The following is a 23,360-nucleotide window of genomic DNA, read 5'->3' as shown; positions in this document are numbered from 1 at the left end:
GCAGCAGCTGTATTCTGTAGCTGTAGAGTAATTACACTTCTACATCATGCAGCAGCTGTAGTCTGTAGCTGTAGAGTAATTACACTTCTACATCATGCAGCAGCTGTAGTCTGTAGCTGTAGAGTAATTACACTTCTACATCATGCAGCAGCTGTAGTCTGTAGCTGTAGAGTAATTACACTTCTACATCATGCAGCAGCTGTAGTCTGTAGCTGTAGAGTAATTACACTTCTACATCATGCAGCAGCTGTAGTCTGTAGCTGTAGAGTAATTACACTTCTACATCATGCAGCAGCTGTATTCTGTAGCTGTAGAGTAAATACACTTCTACATCATGCAGCAGCTGTAGTCTGTAGCTGTAGAGTAATTACACTTCTACATCATGCAGCAGCTGTAGTCTGTAGCTGTAGAGTAATTACACTTCTACATCATGCAGCAGCTGTAGTCTGTAGCTGTAGAGTAATTAAACCTTTTACTGCAGTAGGTTAAATCAGGGTCACACAGTGTTTCTTGGTAGTCTTAAACATATCTACTTTGAGACAAAAGTACACACCTCACACATGGCGATGGGCTTAAAAAAAGAAGACGCCTGGACCATGTCAGATATAGAGTTGAAATGTGTTATATTTGTAGTTTGTATCCCAATATTAAATGTTTTATACATCACAGAAGACTGAACTACAACAAAATCGTTTGACATAGAAACACCAGATTTTCAGCGTTATTAAAAAAAAAAAAAAGTTGATTAATAATTAAAAATATGAATCAAATCAAATGTATTTATATATCCATTCTTACATCAACTAATATCTCACAGTGCTGCACAGAAACCCAGTCTAAAATAACATTCCACCCATGAGGCCACTAGGTCATTTGACTGCAGGAAAGGGCTACTTTTCTACAGCATGCAGCAGCTGTAGTCTGTAGGGTAATTCAAATTCTACATCATTCAGCATCTGTAGTCTGTAGGGTAATTCAACTTCTACAGCATGCAGCAGCTGTAGTCTGTAGGGTAATTCAACTTCTACATCCCGCAGCAGCTGTAGTCTGTAGGGTAATTCAACTTCTACATCATTCAGCATCTGTAGTCTGTAGGGTAATTGAACTTCTACATCATTCAGCAGCTGTAGTCTGTAGGGTAATTCAACTTCTATATCATTCAGCATCTGTCATCTGTAGGGTAATTCAAATTCTACATCATTCAGCATCTGTAGTCTGTAGGGTAATTCAACTTCTACAGCATGCAGCAGCTGTAGTCTGTAGGGTAATTCAACTTCTACATCATTCAGCATCTGTAGTCTGTAGGGTAATTCAACTTCTACATCATTCAGCAGCTGTAGTCTGTAGGGTAATTCAACTTCTACATCATTCAGCAGCTGTAGTCTGTAGGGTAATTCAACTTCTACATCACTCAGCAGCTGTAGTCTGTAAGGTAATTCAACTTCTGCATCATGCAGCAGCTGTAGTCTGTAGCTGTAGAGTAATTACAGTTCTGCATCATGCAGCAGCCGTATTCTGTAGCTGTAGAGTAATTACACTTCTACATCATGCAGCAGCTGTATTCTGTAGCTGTAGAGTAATTACACTTCTACATCATGCAGCAGCTGTATTCTGTAGCTGTAGAGTAATTACACTTCTACATCATGCAGCAGCTGTAGTCTGTAGCTGTAGAGTAATTACACTTCTACATCATGCAGCAGCTGTATTCTGTAGCTGTAGAGTAATTACACTTCTACATCATGCAGCAGCTGTAGTCTGTAGCTGTAGAGTAATTACACTTCTACATCATGCAGCAGCTGTAGTCTGTAGCTGTAGAGTAATTACACTTCTACATCATGCAGCAGCTGTAGTCTGTAGCTGTAGAGTAATTACACTTCTACATCATGCAGCAGCTGTAGTCTGTAGCTGTAGAGTAATTACACTTCTACATCATGCAGCAGCTGTAGTCTGTAGCTGTAGAGTAATTAAACCTTTTACTGCAGTAGGTTAAATCAGGGTCACACAGTGTTTCTTGGTAGTCTTCAACATATCTACTTTGAGACAAAAGTACACACCTCACACACATGGCGATGGGCTTAAAAAAAGAAGACACCTGGACCATGTCAGATATAGAGTTGAAATGTGTTACATTTGTAGTTTGTATCCCAATATTAAATGTTTTAAACATCACAGAAGACTGAACTACAACAAAATCGTTTGACATAGAAACACCAGATTTTCAGCGTTATTAAAAAAAAATAAAAAGTTGATTAATTATTAAAAATATGAATCAAATCAAATGTATTTATATATCCCTTCTTACATCGTCTGATATCTCACAGTGCTGTACAGAAACCCAGTCTAAAATAACATTCCACCCATGAGGCCACTAGGTCATTTGACTGCAGGAAAGGGCTACTTTTCTTCAGCATGCAGCAGCTGTAGTCTGTAGGGTAATTCAACTTCTACATCATTCAGCATCTGTAGTCTGTAGGGTAATTCAACTTCTATATCATTCAGCAGCTGTAGTCTGTAGGGTAATTCAACTTCTACATCATTCAGCAGCTGTAGTCTGGAGAGTAATTCAACTTCTACAGCATGCAGCAGCTGTAGTCTGTAGGGTAATTCAACTTCTACATCACTCAGCAGCTGTAGTCTGTAAGGTAATTCAACTTCTGCATCATGCAGCAGCTGTAGTCTGTAGCTGTAGAGTAATTACAGTTCTGCATCATGCAGCAGCTGTATTATGTAGCTGTAGAGTAATTACACTTCTACATCATGCAGCAGCTGTAGTCTGTAGCTGTAGAGTAATTACACTTCTACATCATGCAGCAGCTGTAGTCTGTAGCTGTAGAGTAATTACACTTCTACATCATGCAGCAGCTGTAGTCTGTAGCTGTAGAGTAATTACACTTCTACATCATGCAGCAGCTGTAGTCTGTAGCTGTAGAGTAATTACACTTCTACATCATGCAGCAGTTGTATTCTGTAGCTCTAGAGTAATTACACTTCTACATCATGCAGCAGCTGTAGTCTGTAGCTGTAGACTAATTACACTTCTACATCATGCAGCAGCTGTATTCTGTAGCTGTAGAGTAATTACACTTCTACATCATGCAGCAGCTGTAGTCTGTAGCTGTAGAGTAATTACACTTCTACATCATGCAGCAGCTGTAGTCTGTAGCTGTAGAGTAATTACACTTCTACATCATGCAGCAGCTGTAGTCTGTAGCTGTAGAGTAATTACACTTCTACATCATGCAGCAGCTGTAGTCTGTAGCTGTAGAGTAATTACACTTCTACATCATGCAGCAGCTGTAGTCTGTAGCTATAGAGTAAATACACTTCTACATGATGCAGCAGCTGTAGTCTGTAGCTGTAGAGTAATTACACTTCTACATCATGCAGCAGCTGTAGTCTGTAGCTGTAGAGTAATTACACTTCTACATCATGCAGCAGCTGTAGTCTGTAGCTGTAGAGTAATTACACTTATACATCATGCAGCAGCGGTAGTCTGTAGCTGTAGAGTAATTACACTTCTACATCATGCAGCAGCTGTAGTCTGTAGCTGTAGAGTAAATACACTTCTACATCCTGCAGCAGCTGTAGTCTGTAGCTGTAGAGTAATTACACTTCTACATCATGCAGCAGCGGTAGTCTGTAACTGTAGAGTAATTACACTTCTACATCCTGCAGCAGCGGTAGTCTGTAGCTGTAGAGTAATTACACTTCTACATCATGCAGCAGCTGTAGTCTGTAGCTGTAGAGTAATTACACTTCTACATCATGCAGCAGCTGTATTCTGTAGCTGTAGAGTAATTACACTTCTACATCATGCAGCAGCTGTAGTCTGTAGCTGTAGAGTAATTACACTTCTACATCATGCAGCAGCTGTAGTCTGTAGCTGTAGAGTAATTACACTTCTACATCATGCAGCAGCTGTAGTCTGTAGCTGTAGAGTAATTACACTTCTACATCATGCAGCAGCTGTAGTCTGTAGCTGTAGAGTAATTACACTTCTACATCATGCAGCAGCTGTAGTCTGTAGCTGTAGAGTAAATACACTTCTACATCCTGCAGCAGCTGTAGTCTGTAGCTGTAGAGTAATTACACTTCTACATCATGCAGCAGCAGTAGTCTGTAACTGTAGAGTAATTACACTTCTACATCCTGCAGCAGCGGTAGTCTGTAGCTGTAGAGTAATTACACTTCTACATCATGCAGCAGCTGTAGTCTGTAGCTGTAGAGTAATTACACTTCTACATCATGCAGCAGCTGTATTCTGTAGCTGTAGAGTAATTACACTTCTACATCATGCAGCAGCTGTAGTCTGTAGCTGTAGAGTAATTACACTTCTACATCATGCAGCAGCTGTAGTCTGTAGCTGTAGAGTAATTACACTTCTACATCATGCAGCAGCTGTAGTCTGTAGCTGTAGAGTAATTACACTTCTACATCATGCAGCAGCTGTAGTCTGTAGCTGTAGAGTAATTACACTTCTACATCATGCAGCAGCTGTAGTCTGTAGCTGTAGAGTAATTCAACCTTTTACTGCAGTAGGTTAAATCAGGGTCACACAGTGTTTCTTGGTAGTCTTCAACATATCTACTTTGAGACAAAAGTACACACCTCACACACATGGCGATGGGCTTAAAAAAAGAAGACACCTGGACCATGTCAGATATAGAGTTGAAATGTGTTACATTTGTAGTTTGTATCCCAATATTAAACGTTTTATACATCACAGAAGACTGAACTACAACAAAATCGTTTGACATAGAAACACCAGATTTTCAGCGTTATTAAAAAAAAAAAAAAAGTTGATTAATTATTAAAAATATGAATCAAATCAAATGTATTTATATATCCCTTCTTACATCAACTAATATCTCACAGTGCTGTACAGAAACCCAGTCTAAAATAACATTCCACCCATGAGGCCACTAGGTCATTTGACTGCAGGAAAGGGCTACTTTTCTTCAGCATGCAGCAGCTGTAGTCTGTAGGGTAATTCAACTTCTACATCATTCAGCATCTGTAGTCTGTAGGGTAATTCAACTTCTATATCATTCAGCAGCTGTAGTCTGTAGGGTAATTCAACTTCTACATCATTCAGCAGCTGTAGTCTGGAGAGTAATTCAACTTCTACAGCATGCAGCAGCTGTAGTCTGTAGGGTAATTCAACTTCTACATCACTCAGCAGCTGTAGTCTGTAAGGTAATTCAACTTCTGCATCATGCAGCAGCTGTAGTCTGTAGCTGTAGAGTAATTACAGTTCTGCATCATGCAGCAGCTGTATTATGTAGCTGTAGAGTAATTACACTTCTACATCATGCAGCAGCTGTATTCTGTAGCTGTAGAGTAATTACACTTCTACATCATGCAACAGCTGTATTCTGTAGCTGTAGAGTAATTACACTTCTACATCCTGCAGCAGCGGTAGTCTGTAGCTGTAGAGTAATTACACTTCTACATCATGCAGCAGCTGGAGTCTGTAGCTGTAGAGTAATTACACTTCTACATCCTGCAGCAGCGGTAGTCTGTAGCTGTAGAGTAATTACACTTCTACATCATGCAGCAGCTGTAGTCTGTAGCTGTAGAGTAATTACACTTCTACATCCTGCAGCAGCGGTAGTCTGTAGCTGTAGAGTAATTACACTTCTACATCATGCAGCAGCTGTAGTCTGTAGCTGTAGAGTAATTACACTTCTACATCATGCAACAGCTGTATTCTGTAGCTGTAGAGTAATTACACTTCTACATCATGCAACAGCTGTATTCTGTAGCTGTAGAGTAATTACACTTCTACATCATGCAACAGCTGTATTCTGTAGCTGTAGAGTAATTACACTTCTACATCATGCAACAGCTGTATTCTGTAGCTGTAGAGTAATTACACTTCTACATCATGCAGCAGCTGTATTCTGTAGCTGTAGAGTAATTACAGTTCTACATCATGCAGCAGCTGTATTCTGTAGCTGTAGAGTAATTACACTTCTACATCATGCAGCAGCTGTATTCTGTAGCTGTAGAGTAATTACACTTCTACATCATGCAGCAGCTGTAGTCTGTAGCTGTAGAGTAATTACACTTCTACATCATGCAGCAGCTGTAGTCTGTAGCTGTAGAGTAATTACACTTATACATCATGCAGCAGCTGTATTCTGTAGCTGTAGAGTAATTACACTTCTACATCATGCAGCAGCTGTAGTCTGTAGCTGTAGAGTAATTACACTTATACATCATGCAGCAGCTGTATTCTGTAGCTGTAGAGTAATTACACTTCTACATCATGCAGCAGCTGTAGTCTGTAGCTGTAGAGTAATTACACTTCTACATCATGCAGCAGCGGTAGTCTGTAACTGTAGAGTAATTACACTTCTACATCCTGCAGCAGCGGTAGTCTGTAGCTGTAGAGTAATTACACTTCTACATCATGCAGCAGCTGTAGTCTGTAGCTGTAGAGTAATTACACTTCTACATCATGCAGCAGCTGTATTCTGTAGCTGTAGAGTAATTACACTTCTACATCATGCAGCAGCTGTAGTCTGTAGCTGTAGAGTAATTACACTTCTACATCATGCAGCAGCTGTAGTCTGTAGCTGTAGAGTAATTACACTTCTACATCATGCAGCAGCTGTAGTCTGTAGCTGTAGAGTAATTACACTTCTACATCATGCAGCAGCTGTAGTCTGTAGCTGTAGAGTAATTACACTTCTACATCATGCAGCAGCTGTAGTCTGTAGCTGTAGAGTAATTCAACCTTTTACTGCAGTAGGTTAAATCAGGGTCACACAGTGTTTCTTGGTAGTCTTCAACATATCTACTTTGAGACAAAAGTACACACCTCACACACATGGCGATGGGCTTAAAAAAAGAAGACACCTGGACCATGTCAGATATAGAGTTGAAATGTGTTACATTTGTAGTTTGTATCCCAATATTAAACGTTTTATACATCACAGAAGACTGAACTACAAAAAAATCGTTTGACATAGAAACACCAGATTTTCAGCGTTATTAAAAAAAAAAAAAAAGTTGATTAATTATTAAAAATATGAATCAAATCAAATGTATTTATATATCCCTTCTTACATCAACTAATATCTCACAGTGCTGTACAGAAACCCAGTCTAAAATAACATTCCACCCATGAGGCCACTAGGTCATTTGACTGCAGGAAAGGGCTACTTTTCTTCAGCATGCAGCAGCTGTAGTCTGTAGGGTAATTCAACTTCTACATCATTCAGCATCTGTAGTCTGTAGGGTAATTCAACTTCTATATCATTCAGCAGCTGTAGTCTGTAGGGTAATTCAACTTCTACATCATTCAGCAGCTGTAGTCTGGAGAGTAATTCAACTTCTACAGCATGCAGCAGCTGTAGTCTGTAGGGTAATTACACTTCTACATCACTCAGCAGCTGTAGTCTGTAAGGTAATTCAACTTCTGCATCATGCAGCAGCTGTAGTCTGTAGCTGTAGAGTAATTACAGTTCTGCATCATGCAGCAGCTGTATTATGTAGCTGTAGAGTAATTACACTTCTACATCATGCAGCAGCTGTATTCTGTAGCTGTAGAGTAATTACACTTCTACATCATGCAACAGCTGTATTCTGTAGCTGTAGAGTAATTACACGTCTACATCATGCAACAGCTGTATTCTGTAGCTGTAGAGTAATTACACTTCTACATCATGCAACAGCTGTATTCTGTAGCTGTAGAGTAATTACACTTCTACATCATGCAACAGCTGTATTCTGTAGCTGTAGAGTAATTACACTTCTACATCATGCAACAGCTGTATTCTGTAGCTGTAGAGTAATTACACTTCTACATCATGCAACAGCTGTATTCTGTAGCTGTAGAGTAATTACAGTTCTACATCATGCAGCAGCTGTATTCTGTAGCTGTAGAGTAATTACACTTCTACATCATGCAGCAGCTGTATTCTGTAGCTGTAGAGTAATTACAGTTCTACATCATGCAGCAGCTGTATTCTGTAGCTGTAGAGTAATTACAGTTCTACATCATGCATCAGCTGTATTCTGTAGCTGTAGAGTAATTACACTTCTACATCATGCAGCAGCTGTAGTCTGTAGCTGTAGAGTAATTACACTTCTACATCATGCAGCAGCTGTAGTCTGTAGCTGTAGAGTAATTACACTTATACATCATGCAGCAGCTGTATTCTGTAGCTGTAGAGTAATTACACTTCTACATCATGCAGCAGCTTTATTCTGTAGCTGTAGAGTAATTACACTTCTACATCATGCAGCAGCTGTAGTCTGTAGCTGTAGAGTAATTACACTTCTACATCATGCAGCAGCTGTATTCTGTAGCTGTAGAGTAATTACACTTCTACATCATGCAGCAGCTGTAGTCTGTAGCTGTAGAGTAATTACACTTCTACATCATGCAGCAGCTGTAGTCTGTAGCTGTAGAGTAATTACACTTCTACATCATGCAGCAGCTGTAGTCTGTAGCTGTAGAGTAATTACACTTCTACATCATGCAGCAGCTGTAGTCTGTAGCTGTAGAGTAATTACACTTCTACATCATGCAGCAGCTGTAGTCTGTAGCTGTAGAGTAATTACACTTCTACATCATGCAGCAGCTGTATTCTGTAGCTGTAGAGTAATTACACTTCTACATCATGCAGCAGCTGTAGTCTGTAGCTGTAGAGTAATTACACTTCTACATCATGCAGCAGCTGTAGTCTGTAGCTGTAGAGTAATTACACTTCTACATCATGCAGCAGCTGTAGTCTGTAGCTGTAGAGTAATTAAACCTTTTACTGCAGTAGGTTAAATCAGGGTCACACAGTTTTTCTTGGTAGTCTTCAACATATCTACTTTGAGACAAAAGTACACACCTCACACATGGCGATGGGCTTAAAAAAAGAAGACGCCTGGACCATGTCAGATATAGAGTTGAAATGTGTTATATTTGTAGTTTGTATCCCAATATTAAATGTTTTATACATCACAGAAGACTGAACTACAACAAAATCGTTTGACATAGAAACACCAGATTTTCAGCGTTATTAAAAAAAAAAAAAATTGATTAATAATTAAAAATATGAATCAAATCAAATGTATTTATATATCCCTTCTTACATCAACTAATATCTCACAGTGCTGCACAGAAACCCAGTCTAAAATAACATTCCACCCATGAGGCCACTAGGTCATTTGACTGCAGGAAAGGGCTACTTTTCTACAGCATGCAGCAGCTGTAGTCTGTAGGGTAATTCAAATTCTACATCATTCAGCATCTGTAGTCTGTAGGGTATTTCAACTTCTACAGCATGCAGCAGCTGTAGTCTGTAGGGTAATTCAACTTCTACATCCCGCAGCAGCTGTAGTCTGTAGGGTAATTCAACTTCTACATCATTCAGCATCTGTAGTCTGTAGGGTAATTGAACTTCTACATCATTCAGCAGCTGTAGTCTGTAGGGTAATTCAACTTCTATATCATTCAGCATCTGTCATCTGTAGGGTAATTCAAATTCTACATCATTCAGCATCTGTAGTCTGTAGGGTAATTCAACTTCTACAGCATGCAGCAGCTGTAGTCTGTAGGGTAATTCAACTTCTACATCATTCAGCATCTGTAGTCTGTAGGGTAATTCAACTTCTACATCATTCAGCAGCTGTAGTCTGTAGGGTAATTCAACTTCTACATCATTCAGCAGCTGTAGTCTGTAGGGTAATTCAACTTCTACATCACTCAGCAGCTGTAGTCTGTAAGGTAATTCAACTTCTGCATCATGCAGCAGCTGTAGTCTGTAGCTGTAGAGTAATTACAGTTCTGCATCATGCAGCAGCTGTATTCTGTAGCTGTAGAGTAATTACACTTCTACATCATGCAGCAGCTGTATTCTGTAGCTGTAGAGTAATTACACTTCTACATCATGCAGCAGCTGTATTCTGTAGCTGTAGAGTAATTACACTTCTACATCATGCAGCAGCTGTAGTCTGTAGCTGTAGAGTAATTACACTTCTACATCATGCAGCAGCTGTATTCTGTAGCTGTAGAGTAATTACACTTCTACATCATGCAGCAGCTGTAGTCTGTAGCTGTAGAGTAATTACACTTCTACATCATGCAGCAGCTGTAGTCTGTAGCTGTAGAGTAATTACACTTCTACATCATGCAGCAGCTGTAGTCTGTAGCTGTAGAGTAATTACACTTCTACATCATGCAGCAGCTGTAGTCTGTAGCTGTAGAGTAATTACACTTCTACATCATGCAGCAGCTGTAGTCTGTAGCTGTAGAGTAATTACACTTCTACATCATGCAGCAGCTGTAGTCTGTAGCTGTAGAGTAATTCAACCTTTTACTGCAGTAGGTTAAATCAGGGTCACACAGTGTTTCTTGGTAGTCTTCAACATATCTACTTTGAGACAAAAGTACACACCTCACACACATGGCGATGGGCTTAAAAAAAGAAGACACCTGGACCATGTCAGATATAGAGTTGAAATGTGTTACATTTGTAGTTTGTATCCCAATATTAAATGTTTTATACATCACAGAAGACTGAACTACAACAAAATCGTTTGACATAGAAACACCAGATTTTCAGCGTTATTAAAAAAAAAAAGAAAAGTTGATTAATTATTAAAAATATGAATCAAATCAAATGTATTTATATATCCCTTCTTACATCAACTGATATCTCACAGTGCTGTACAGAAACCCAGTCTAAAATAACATTCCACCCATGAGGCCACTAGGTCATTTGACTGCAGGAAAGGGCTACTTTTCTTCAGCATGCAGCATCTGTAGTCTGTAGGGTAATTCAACTTCTACATCATTCAGCATCTGTAGTCTGTAGAGTAATTCAACTTCTACAGCATGCAGCAGCTGTAGTCTGTAGGGTAATTCAACTTCTACATCCCGCAGCAGCTGTAGTCTGTAGGGTAATTCAACTTCTACATCATTCAGCATCTGTAGTCTGTAGGTTAATTCAACTTCTACATCATTCAGCAGCTGTACTCTGTAGGGTAATTCAACTTCTACATCATTCAGCATCTGTAGTCTGTAGGTTAATTCAACTTCTACATCATTCAGTAGCTGTAGTCTGTAGGGTAATTCAACTTCTACATCCTGCAGCAGCTGTAGCCTGTAGGGTAATTAAACTTCTACATCCTGCTGCAGCTGTAGTCTGTAGGTTAATTCAACTTCTACATCATTCAGCAGTGTAGTCTGTAGGGTAATTCAACTTCTACATCCTGCAGCAGCTGTAGCCTGTAGGGTAATTAAACTTCTACATCCCGCAGCAGCTGTAGTCTGTAGGGTAATTCAACTTCTACATCATTCAGCAGCTGTAGTCTGTAGGGTAATTCAACTTCTACATCATTCAGCAGCTGTAGTCTGGAGAGTAATTCAACTTCTACAGCATGCAGCAGCTGTAGTCTGTAGGGTAATTCAACTTCTACATCACTCAGCAGCTGTAGTCTGTAAGGTAATTCAACTTCTGCATCATGCAGCAGCTGTAGTCTGTAGCTGTAGAGTAATTACAGTTCTGCATCATGCAGCAGCTGTATTATGTAGCTGTAGAGTAATTACACTTCTACATCATGCAGCAGCTGTATTCTGTAGCTGTAGAGTAATTACACTTCTACATCATGCAACAGCTGTATTCTGTAGCTGTAGAGTAATTACACTTCTACATCATGCAACAGCTGTATTCTGTAGCTGTAGAGTAATTACACTTCTACATCATGCAACAGCTGTATTCTGTAGCTGTAGAGTAATTACACTTCTACATCATGCAACAGCTGTATTCTGTAGCTGTAGAGTAATTACACTTCTACATCATGCAACAGCTGTATTCTGTAGCTGTAGAGTAATTACACTTCTACATCATGAAGCAGCTGTATTCTGTAGCTGTAGAGTAATTACAGTTCTACATCATGCAGCAGCTGTATTCTGTAGCTGTAGAGTAATTACACTTCTACATCATGCAGCAGCTGTATTCTGTAGCTGTAGAGTAATTACACTTCTACATCATGCAGCAGCTGTAGTCTGTAGCTGTAGAGTAATTACACTTCTACATCATGCAGCAGCTGTATTCTGTAGCTGTAGAGTAATTACACTTCTACATCATGCAGCAGCTGTATTCTGTAGCTGTAGAGTAATTACACTTCTACATCATGCAGCAGCTGTAGTCTGTAGCTGTAGAGTAATTACACTTATACATCATGCAGCAGCTGTATTCTGTAGCTGTAGAGTAATTACACTTCTACATCATGCAGCAGCTGTAGTCTGTAGCTGTAGAGTAATTACACTTCTACATCATGCAGCAGCTGTAGTCTGTAGCTGTAGAGTAATTACACTTCTACATCATGCAGCAGCTGTAGTCTGTAGCTGTAGAGTAATTACACTTCTACATCATGCAGCAGCTGTAGTCTGTAGCTGTAGAGTAATTACACTTCTACATCATGCAGCAGCTGTAGTCTGTAGCTGTAGAGTAATTACACTTCTACATCATGCAGCAGCTGTATTCTGTAGCTGTAGAGTAATTACACTTCTACATCATGCAGCAGCTGTAGTCTGTAGCTGTAGAGTAATTACACTTCTACATCATGCAGCAGCTGTAGTCTGTAGCTGTAGAGTAATTACACTTCTACATCATGCAGCAGCTGTAGTCTGTAGCTGTAGAGTAATTAAACCTTTTACTGCAGTAGGTTAAATCAGGGTCACACAGTGTTTCTTGGTAGTCTTAAACATATCTACTTTGAGACAAAAGTACACACCTCACACATGGCGATGGGCTTAAAAAAAGAAGACGCCTGGACCATGTCAGATATAGAGTTGAAATGTGTTATATTTGTAGTTTGTATCCCAATATTAAATGTTTTATACATCACAGAAGACTGAACTACAACAAAATCGTTTGACATAGAAACACCAGATTTTCAGCGTTATTAAAAAAAAAAAAAAGTTGATTAATAATTAAAAATATGAATCAAATCAAATGTATTTATATATCCATTCTTACATCAACTAATATCTCACAGTGCTGCACAGAAACCCAGTCTAAAATAACATTCCACCCATGAGGCCACTAGGTCATTTGACTGCAGGAAAGGGCTACTTTTCTACAGCATGCAGCAGCTGTAGTCTGTAGGGTAATTCAAATTCTACATCATTCAGCATCTGTAGTCTGTAGGGTAATTCAACTTCTACAGCATGCAGCAGCTGTAGTCTGTAGGGTAATTCAACTTCTACATCCCGCAGCAGCTGTAGTCTGTAGGGTAATTCAACTTCTACATCATTCAGCATCTGTAGTCTGTAGGGTAATTGAACTTCTACATCATTCAGCAGCTGTAGTCTGTAGGGTAATTCAACTTCTATATCATTCAGCATCTGTCATCTGTAGGGTAATTCAAATTCTACATCATTCAGCATCTGTAGTCTGTAGGGTAATTCAACTTCTACAGCATGCAGCAGCTGTAGTCTGTAGGGTAATTCAACTTCTACATCATTCAGCATCTGTAGTCTGTAGGGTAATTCAACTTCTACATCATTCAGCAGCTGTAGTCTGTAGGGTAATTCAACTTCTACATCATTCAGCAGCTGTAGTCTGTAGGGTAATTCAACTTCTACATCACTCAGCAGCTGTAGTCTGTAAGGTAATTCAACTTCTGCATCATGCAGCAGCTGTAGTCTGTAGCTGTAGAGTAATTACAGTTCTGCATCATGCAGCAGCTGTATTCTGTAGCTGTAGAGTAATTACACTTCTACATCATGCAGCAGCTGTATTCTGTAGCTGTAGAGTAATTACACTTCTACATCATGCAGCAGCTGTATTCTGTAGCTGTAGAGTAATTACACTTCTACATCATGCAGCAGCTGTAGTCTGTAGCTGTAGAGTAATTACACTTCTACATCATGCAGCAGCTGTATTCTGTAGCTGTAGAGTAATTACACTTCTACATCATGCAGCAGCTGTAGTCTGTAGCTGTAGAGTAATTACACTTCTACATCATGCAGCAGCTGTAGTCTGTAGCTGTAGAGTAATTACACTTCTACATCATGCAGCAGCTGTAGTCTGTAGCTGTAGAGTAATTACACTTCTACATCATGCAGCAGCTGTAGTCTGTAGCTGTAGAGTAATTACACTTCTACATCATGCAGCAGCTGTAGTCTGTAGCTGTAGAGTAATTACACTTCGACATCATGCAGCAGCTGTAGTCTGTAGCTGTAGAGTAATTCAACCTTTTACTGCAGTAGGTTAAATCAGGGTCACACAGTGTTTCTTGGTAGTCTTCAACATATCTACTTTGAGACAAAAGTACACACCTCACACACATGGCGATGGGCTTAAAAAAAGAAGACACCTGGACCATGTCAGATATAGAGTTGAAATGTGTTACATTTGTAGTTTGTATCCCAATATTAAATGTTTTAAACATCACAGAAGACTGAACTACAACAAAATCGTTTGACATAGAAACACCAGATTTTCAGCGTTATTAAAAAAAAATAAAAAGTTGATTAATTATTAAAAATATGAATCAAATCAAATGTATTTATATATCCCTTCTTACATCGTCTGATATCTCACAGTGCTGTACAGAAACCCAGTCTAAAATAACATTCCACCCATGAGGCCACTAGGTCATTTGACTGCAGGAAAGGGCTACTTTTCTTCAGCATGCAGCAGCTGTAGTCTGTAGGGTAATTCAACTTCTACATCATTCAGCATCTGTAGTCTGTAGGGTAATTCAACTTCTATATCATTCAGCAGCTGTAGTCTGTAGGGTAATTCAACTTCTACATCATTCAGCAGCTGTAGTCTGGAGAGTAATTCAACTTCTACAGCATGCAGCAGCTGTAGTCTGTAGGGTAATTCAACTTCTACATCACTCAGCAGCTGTAGTCTGTAAGGTAATTCAACTTCTGCATCATGCAGCAGCTGTAGTCTGTAGCTGTAGAGTAATTACAGTTCTGCATCATGCAGCAGCTGTATTATGTAGCTGTAGAGTAATTACACTTCTACATCATGCAGCAGCTGTAGTCTGTAGCTGTAGAGTAATTACACTTCTACATCATGCAGCAGCTGTAGTCTGTAGCTGTAGAGTAATTACACTTCTACATCATGCAGCAGCTGTAGTCTGTAGCTGTAGAGTAATTACACTTCTACATCATGCAGCAGCTGTAGTCTGTAGCTGTAGAGTAATTACACTTCTACATCATGCAGCAGCTGTATTCTGTAGCTGTAGAGTAATTACACTTCTACATCATGCAGCAGCTGTAGTCTGTAGCTGTAGACTAATTACACTTCTACATCATGCAGCAGCTGTATTCTGTAGCTGTAGAGTAATTACACTTCTACATCATGCAGCAGCTGTAGTCTGTAGCTGTAGAGTAATTACACTTCTACATCATGCAGCAGCTGTAGTCTGTAGCTGTAGAGTAATTACACTTCTACATCATGCAGCAGCTGTAGTCTGTAGCTGTAGAGTAATTACACTTCTACATCATGCAGCAGCTGTAGTCTGTAGCTGTAGAGTAATTACACTTCTACATCATGCAGCAGCTGTAGTCTGTAGCTATAGAGTAAATACACTTCTACATGATGCAGCAGCTGTAGTCTGTAGCTGTAGAGTAATTACACTTCTACATCATGCAGCAGCTGTAGTCTGTAGCTGTAGAGTAATTACACTTCTACATCATGCAGCAGCTGTAGTCTGTAGCTGTAGAGTAATTACACTTATACATCATGCAGCAGCGGTAGTCTGTAGCTGTAGAGTAATTACACTTCTACATCATGCAGCAGCTGTAGTCTGTAGCTGTAGAGTAAATACACTTCTACATCCTGCAGCAGCCGTAGTCTGTAGCTGTAGAGTAATTACACTTCTACATCATGCAGCAGCGGTAGTCTGTAACTGTAGAGTAATTACACTTCTACATCCTGCAGCAGCGGTAGTCTGTAGCTGTAGAGTAATTACACTTCTACATCATGCAGCAGCTGTAGTCTGTAGCTGTAGAGTAATTACACTTCTACATCATGCAGCAGCTGTATTCTGTAGCTGTAGAGTAATTACACTTCTACATCATGCAGCAGCTGTAGTCTGTAGCTGTAGAGTAATTACACTTCTACATCATGCAGCAGCTGTATTCTGTAGCTGTAGAGTAATTACACTTCTACATCATGCAGCAGCTGTAGTCTGTAGCTGTAGAGTAATTACACTTCTACATCATGCAGCAGCTGTAGTCTGTAGCTGTAGAGTAATTACACTTCTACATCATGCAGCAGCTGTAGTCTGTAGCTGTAGAGTAATTACACTTCTACATCATGCAGCAGCTGTAGTCTGTAGCTGTAGAGTAATTACACTTCTACATCATGCAGCAGCTGTAGTCTGTAGCTGTAGAGTAATTACACTTCTACATCATGCAGCAGCTGTAGTCTGTAGCTGTAGAGTAAATACACTTCTACATCCTGCAGCAGCTGTAGTCTGTAGCTGTAGAGTAATTACACTTCTACATCATGCAGCAGCGATAGTCTGTAACTGTAGAGTAATTACACTTCTACATCCTGCAGCAGCGGTAGTCTGTAGCTGTAGAGTAATTACACTTCTACATCATGCAGCAGCTGTAGTCTGTAGCTGTAGAGTAATTACACTTCTACATCATGCAGCAGCTGTATTCTGTAGCTGTAGAGTAATTACACTTCTACATCATGCAGCAGCTGTAGTCTGTAGCTGTAGAGTAATTACACTTCTACATCATGCAGCAGCTGTAGTCTGTAGCTGTAGAGTAATTACACTTCTACATCATGCAGCAGCTGTAGTCTGTAGCTGTAGAGTAATTACACTTCTACATCATGCAGCAGCTGTAGTCTGTAGCTGTAGAGTAATTACACTTCTACATCATGCAGCAGCTGTAGTCTGTAGCTGTAGAGTAATTCAACCTTTTACTGCAGTAGGTTAAATCAGGGTCACACAGTGTTTCTTGGTAGTCTTCAACATATCTACTTTGAGACAAAAGTACACACCTCACACACATGGCGATGGGCTTAAAAAAAGAAGACACCTGGACCATGTCAGATATAGAGTTGAAATGTGTTACATTTGTAGTTTGTATCCCAATATTAAACGTTTTATACATCACAGAAGACTGAACTACAACAAAATCGTTTGACATAGAAACACCAGATTTTCAGCGTTATTAAAAAAAAAAAAAAAGTTGATTAATTATTAAAAATATGAATCAAATCAAATGTATTTATATATCCCTTCTTACATCAACTAATATCTCACAGTGCTGTACAGAAACCCAGTCTAAAATAACATTCCACCCATGAGGCCACTAGGTCATTTGACTGCAGGAAAGGGCTACTTTTCTTCAGCATGCAGCAGCTGTAGTCTGTAGGGTAATTCAACTTCTACATCATTCAGCATCTGTAGTCTGTAGGGTAATTCAACTTCTATATCATTCAGCAGCTGTAGTCTGTAGGGTAATTCAACTTCTACATCATTCAGCAGCTGTAGTCTGGAGAGTAATTCAACTTCTACAGCATGCAGCAGCTGTAGTCTGTAGGGTAATTCAACTTCTACATCACTCAGCAGCTGTAGTCTGTAAGGTAATTCAACTTCTGCATCATGCAGCAGCTGTAGTCTGTAGCTGTAGAGTAATTACAGTTCTGCATCATGCAGCAGCTGTATTATGTAGCTGTAGAGTAATTACACTTCTACATCATGCAGCAGCTGTATTCTGTAGCTGTAGAGTAATTACACTTCTACATCATGCAACAGCTGTATTCTGTAGCTGTAGAGTAATTACACTTCTACATCCTGCAGCAGCGGTAGTCTGTAGCTGTAGAGTAATTACACTTCTACATCATGCAGCAGCTGTAGTCTGTAGCTGTAGAGTAATTACACTTCTACATCCTGCAGCAGCGGTAGTCTGTAGCTGTAGAGTAATTACACTTCTACATCATGCAGCAGCTGTAGTCTGTAGCTGTAGAGTAATTACACTTCTACATCCTGCAGCAGCGGTAGTCTGTAGCTGTAGAGTAATTACACTTCTACATCATGCAGCAGCTGTAGTCTGTAGCTGTAGAGTAATTACACTTCTACATCATGCAACAGCTGTATTCTGTAGCTGTAGAGTAATTACACTTCTACATCATGCAACAGCTGTATTCTGTAGCTGTAGAGTAATTACACTTCTACATCATGCAACAGCTGTATTCTGTAGCTGTAGAGTAATTACACTTCTACATCATGCAACAGCTGTATTCTGTAGCTGTAGAGTAATTACACTTCTACATCATGCAGCAGCTGTATTCTGTAGCTGTAGAGTAATTACAGTTCTACATCATGCAGCAGCTGTATTCTGTAGCTGTAGAGTAATTACACTTCTACATCATGCAGCAGCTGTATTCTGTAGCTGTAGAGTAATTACACTTCTACATCATGCAGCAGCTGTAGTCTGTAGCTGTAGAGTAATTACACTTCTACATCATGCAGCAGCTGTATTCTGTAGCTGTAGAGTAATTACACTTCTACATCATGCAGCAGCTGTATTCTGTAGCTGTAGAGTAATTACACTTCTACATCATGCAGCAGCTGTAGTCTGTAGCTGTAGAGTAATTACACTTATACATCATGCAGCAGCTGTATTCTGTAGCTGTAGAGTAATTACACTTCTACATCATGCAGCAGCTGTAGTCTGTAGCTGTAGAGTAATTACACTTCTACATCATGCAGCAGCTGTAGTCTGTAGCTGTAGAGTAATTACACTTCTACATCATGCAGCAGCTGTAGTCTGTAGCTGTAGAGTAATTACACTTCTACATCATGCAACAGCTGTAGTCTGTAGCTGTAGAGTAATTACACTTCTACATCATGCAGCAGCTGTAGTCTGTAGCTGTAGAGTAATTACACTTCTACATCATGCAGCAGCTGTATTCTGTAGCTGTAGAGTAATTACACTTCTACATCATGCAGCAGCTGTAGTCTGTAGCTGTAGAGTAATTACACTTCTACATCATGCAGCAGCTGTAGTCTGTAGCTGTAGAGTAATTACACTTCTACATCATGCAGCAGCTGTAGTCTGTAGCTGTAGAGTAATTAAACCTTTTACTGCAGTAGGTTAAATCAGGGTCACACAGTGTTTCTTGGTAGTCTTAAACATATCTACTTTGAGACAAAAGTACACACCTCACACATGGCGATGGGCTTAAAAAAAGAAGACGCCTGGACCATGTCAGATATAGAGTTGAAATGTGTTATATTTGTAGTTTGTATCCCAATATTAAATGTTTTATACATCACAGAAGACTGAACTACAACAAAATCGTTTGACATAGAAACACCAGATTTTCAGCGTTATTAAAAAAAAAAAAAGTTGATTAATAATTAAAAATATGAATCAAATCAAATGTATTTATATATCCCTTCTTACATCAACTAATATGTCACAGTGCTGCACAGAAACCCAGTCTAAAATAACATTCCACCCATGAGGCCACTAGGTCATTTGACTGCAGGAAAGGGCTACTTTTCTACAGCATGCAGCAGCTGTAGTCTGTAGGGTAATTCAAATTCTACATCATTCAGCATCTGTAGTCTGTAGGGTATTTCAACTTCTACAGCATGCAGCAGCTGTAGTCTGTAGGGTAATTCAACTTCTACATCCCGCAGCAGCTGTAGTCTGTAGGGTAATTCAACTTCTACATCATTCAGCATATGTAGTCTGTAGGGTAATTGAACTTCTACATCATTCAGCAGCTGTAGTCTGTAGGGTAATTCAACTTCTATATCATTCAGCATCTGTCATCTGTAGGGTAATTCAAATTCTACATCATTCAGCATCTGTAGTCTGTAGGGTAATTCAACTTCTACAGCATGCAGCAGCTGTAGTCTGTAGGGTAATTCAACTTCTACATCATTCAGCATCTGTAGTCTGTAGGGTAATTCAACTTCTACATCATTCAGCAGCTGTAGTCTGTAGGGTAATTCAACTTCTACATCATTCAGCAGCTGTAGTCTGTAGGGTAATTCAACTTCTACATCACTCAGCAGCTGTAGTCTGTAAGGTAATTCAACTTCTGCATCATGCAGCAGCTGTAGTCTGTAGCTGTAGAGTAATTACAGTTCTGCATCATGCAGCAGCTGTATTCTGTAGCTGTAGAGTAATTACACTTCTACATCATGCAGCAGCTGTATTCTGTAGCTGTAGAGTAATTACACTTCTACATCATGCAGCAGCTGTATTCTGTAGCTGTAGAGTAATTACACTTCTACATCATGCAGCAGCTGTAGTCTGTAGCTGTAGAGTAATTACACTTCTACATCATGCAGCAGCTGTATTCTGTAGCTGTAGAGTAATTACACTTCTACATCATGCAGCAGCTGTAGTCTGTAGCTGTAGAGTAATTACACTTCTACATCATGCAGCAGCTGTAGTCTGTAGCTGTAGAGTAATTACACTTCTACATCATGCAGCAGCTGTAGTCTGTAGCTGTAGAGTAATTACACTTCTACATCATGCAGCAGCTGTAGTCTGTAGCTGTAGAGTAATTACACTTCTACATCATGCAGCAGCTGTAGTCTGTAGCTGTAGAGTAATTACACTTCTACATCATGCAGCAGCTGTATTCTGTAGCTGTAGAGTAATTACACTTCTACATCATGCAGCAGCTGTAGTCTGTAGCTGTAGAGTAAATACACTTCTACATCATGCAGCAGCTGTAGTCTGTAGCTGTAGAGTAATTACACTTCTACATCATGCAGCAGCTGTAGTCTGTAGCTGTAGAGTAATTCAACCTTTTACTGCAGTAGGTTAAATCAGGGTCACACAGTGTTTCTTGGTAGTCTTCAACATATCTACTTTGAGACAAAAGTACACACCTCACACACATGGCGATGGGCTTAAAAAAAGAAGACACCTGGACCATGTCAGATATAGAGTTGAAATGTGTTACATTTGTAGTTTGTATCCCAATATTAAATGTTTTATACATCACAGAAGACTGAACTACAACAAAATCGTTTGACATAGAAACACCAGATTTTCAGCGTTATTAAAAAAAAAAAAAAAGTTGATTAATTATTAAAAATATGAATCAAATCAAATGTATTTATATATCCCTTCTTACATCAACTGATATCTCACAGTGCTGTACAGAAACCCAGTCTAAAATAACATTCCACCCATGAGGCCACTAGGTCATTTGACTGCAGGAAAGGGCTACTTTTCTTCAGCATGCAGCATCTGTAGTCTGTAGGGTAATTCAACTTCTACATCATTCAGCATCTGTAGTCTGTAGGGTAATTCAACTTCTACAGCATGCAGCAGCTGTAGTCTGTAGGGTAATTCAACTTCTACATCCCGCAGCAGCTGTAGTCTGTAGGGTAATTCAACTTCTACATCATTCAGCATCTGTAGTCTGTAGGTTAATTCAACTTCTACATCATTCAGCAGCTGTACTCTGTAGGGTAATTCAACTTCTACATCATTCAGCATCTGTAGTCTGTAGGTTAATTCAACTTCTACATCATTCAGTAGCTGTAGTCTGTAGGGTAATTCAACTTCTACATCCTGCAGCAGCTGTAGCCTGTAGGGTAATTAAACTTCTACATCCTGCTGCAGCTGTAGTCTGTAGGTTAATTCAACTTCTACATCCTGCAGCAGCTGTAGCCTGTAGGGTAATTAAACTTCTACATCCCGCAGCAGCTGTAGTCTGTAGGGTAATTCAACTTCTACATCATTCAGCAGCTGTAGTCTGTAGGGTAATTCAACTTCTACATCCCTCAGCAGCTGTAGTCTGTAAGGTAATTCAACTTCTGCATCATGCAGCAGCTGTAGTCTGTAGCTGTAGAGTAATTACAGTTCTGCATCATGCAGCAGCTGTATTCTGTAGCTGTAGAGTAATTACACTTCTACATCATGCAGCAGCTGTAGTCTGTAGCTGTAGAGCAAATACACTTCTACATCATGCAGCAGCTGTATTCTGTAGCTGTAGAGTAATTACACTTCTACATCATGCAGCAGCTATAGTCTGTAGCTGTAGAGTAATTACACTTCTACATCATGCAGCAGCTGTAGTCTGTAGCTGTAGAGTAATTACACTTCTACATCATGCAGCAGCTGTAGTCTGTAGCTGTAGAGTAATTACACTTCTACATCATGCAGCAGCTGTAGTCTGTAGCTGTAGAGTAATTACACTTCTACATCATGCAGCAGCTGTAGTCTGTAGCTGTAGAGTAATTACACTTCTACATCATGCAGCAGCTGTAGTCTGTAGCTGTAGAGTAATTCAACCTTTTACTGCAGTAGGTTAAATCAGGGTCACACAGTGTTTCTTGGTAGTCTTAAACATATCTACTTTGAGACAAAAGTACACACCTCACACACATGGCGATGGGCTTAAAAAAAGAAGACACCTGGACCATGTCAGATAGAGTTGAAATGTGTTACATTTGTAGTTTGTATCCCAATATTAAATGTTTTATACATCACAGAAGACTGAACTACAACAAAATCGTTTGGCATAGAAACACCAGATTTTCAGCGTTATTAAAAAAAAAAAAAAAAGTTGATTAATTATTACAAATATGAATCAAATCAAATGTATTTATATATCCCTTCTTACATCAACTAATATCTCACAGTGCTGTACAGAAACCCAGTCTAAAATAACATTCCACCCATGAGGCCACTAGGTCATTTGACTGCAGGAAAGGGCTACTTTTCTTCAGCATGCAGCATCTGTAACGGCTTTCTTCGATCTCCTCCTCTGATGAAGAGGTAGAACAAGGATCGGACCAAAATGCAGCGTGTAGATTTTGATCCATGTTTTAATAAACAAACGTAAAACACTTATCAATACAAACACTACAAAATAAAGGACGTAATGAACGTAACGAAAACCTAAACAGCCTATCTGGTGAAAACACATAGACAGGAACAATCACCCACAAACACACAGTGAAACCCAGGCTACCTAAATATGGTTCCCAAACAGAGACAATGACGAACACCTGCCTCTGATTGAGAACCATATCAGGCCGAACATAGAACTGGACAAACTAGACATGTAACATAGAATGCCCACTCAGATCACACCCTGACCAACCAAAACATAGAAACATACAAAGTAAACTATGGTCAGGGTGTGACAGCATCTGTAGTCTGTAGGGTAATTCAACTTCTACATCATTCAGCAGCTGTGGTCTGTAGGGTAATTCAACTTCTACATCATTCAGCATCTGTAGTCTGTAGGGTAATTAAACTTCTACATCATTCAGCATCTGTAGTCTGTAGGGTAATTCAACTTCTACATCATTCAGCAGCTGTAGTCTGTAGGGTAATTCAACTTCTACAACATTCAGCAGCTGTAGTCTGGAGAGTAATT

Source organism: Oncorhynchus mykiss, chromosome 21 (genome assembly GCF_013265735.2).
Source record: "Oncorhynchus mykiss isolate Arlee chromosome 21, USDA_OmykA_1.1, whole genome shotgun sequence".
NCBI classification, from domain to species: domain Eukaryota; kingdom Metazoa; phylum Chordata; class Actinopteri; order Salmoniformes; family Salmonidae; genus Oncorhynchus; species Oncorhynchus mykiss.
This window is presented reverse-complemented; position numbering follows the sequence as displayed.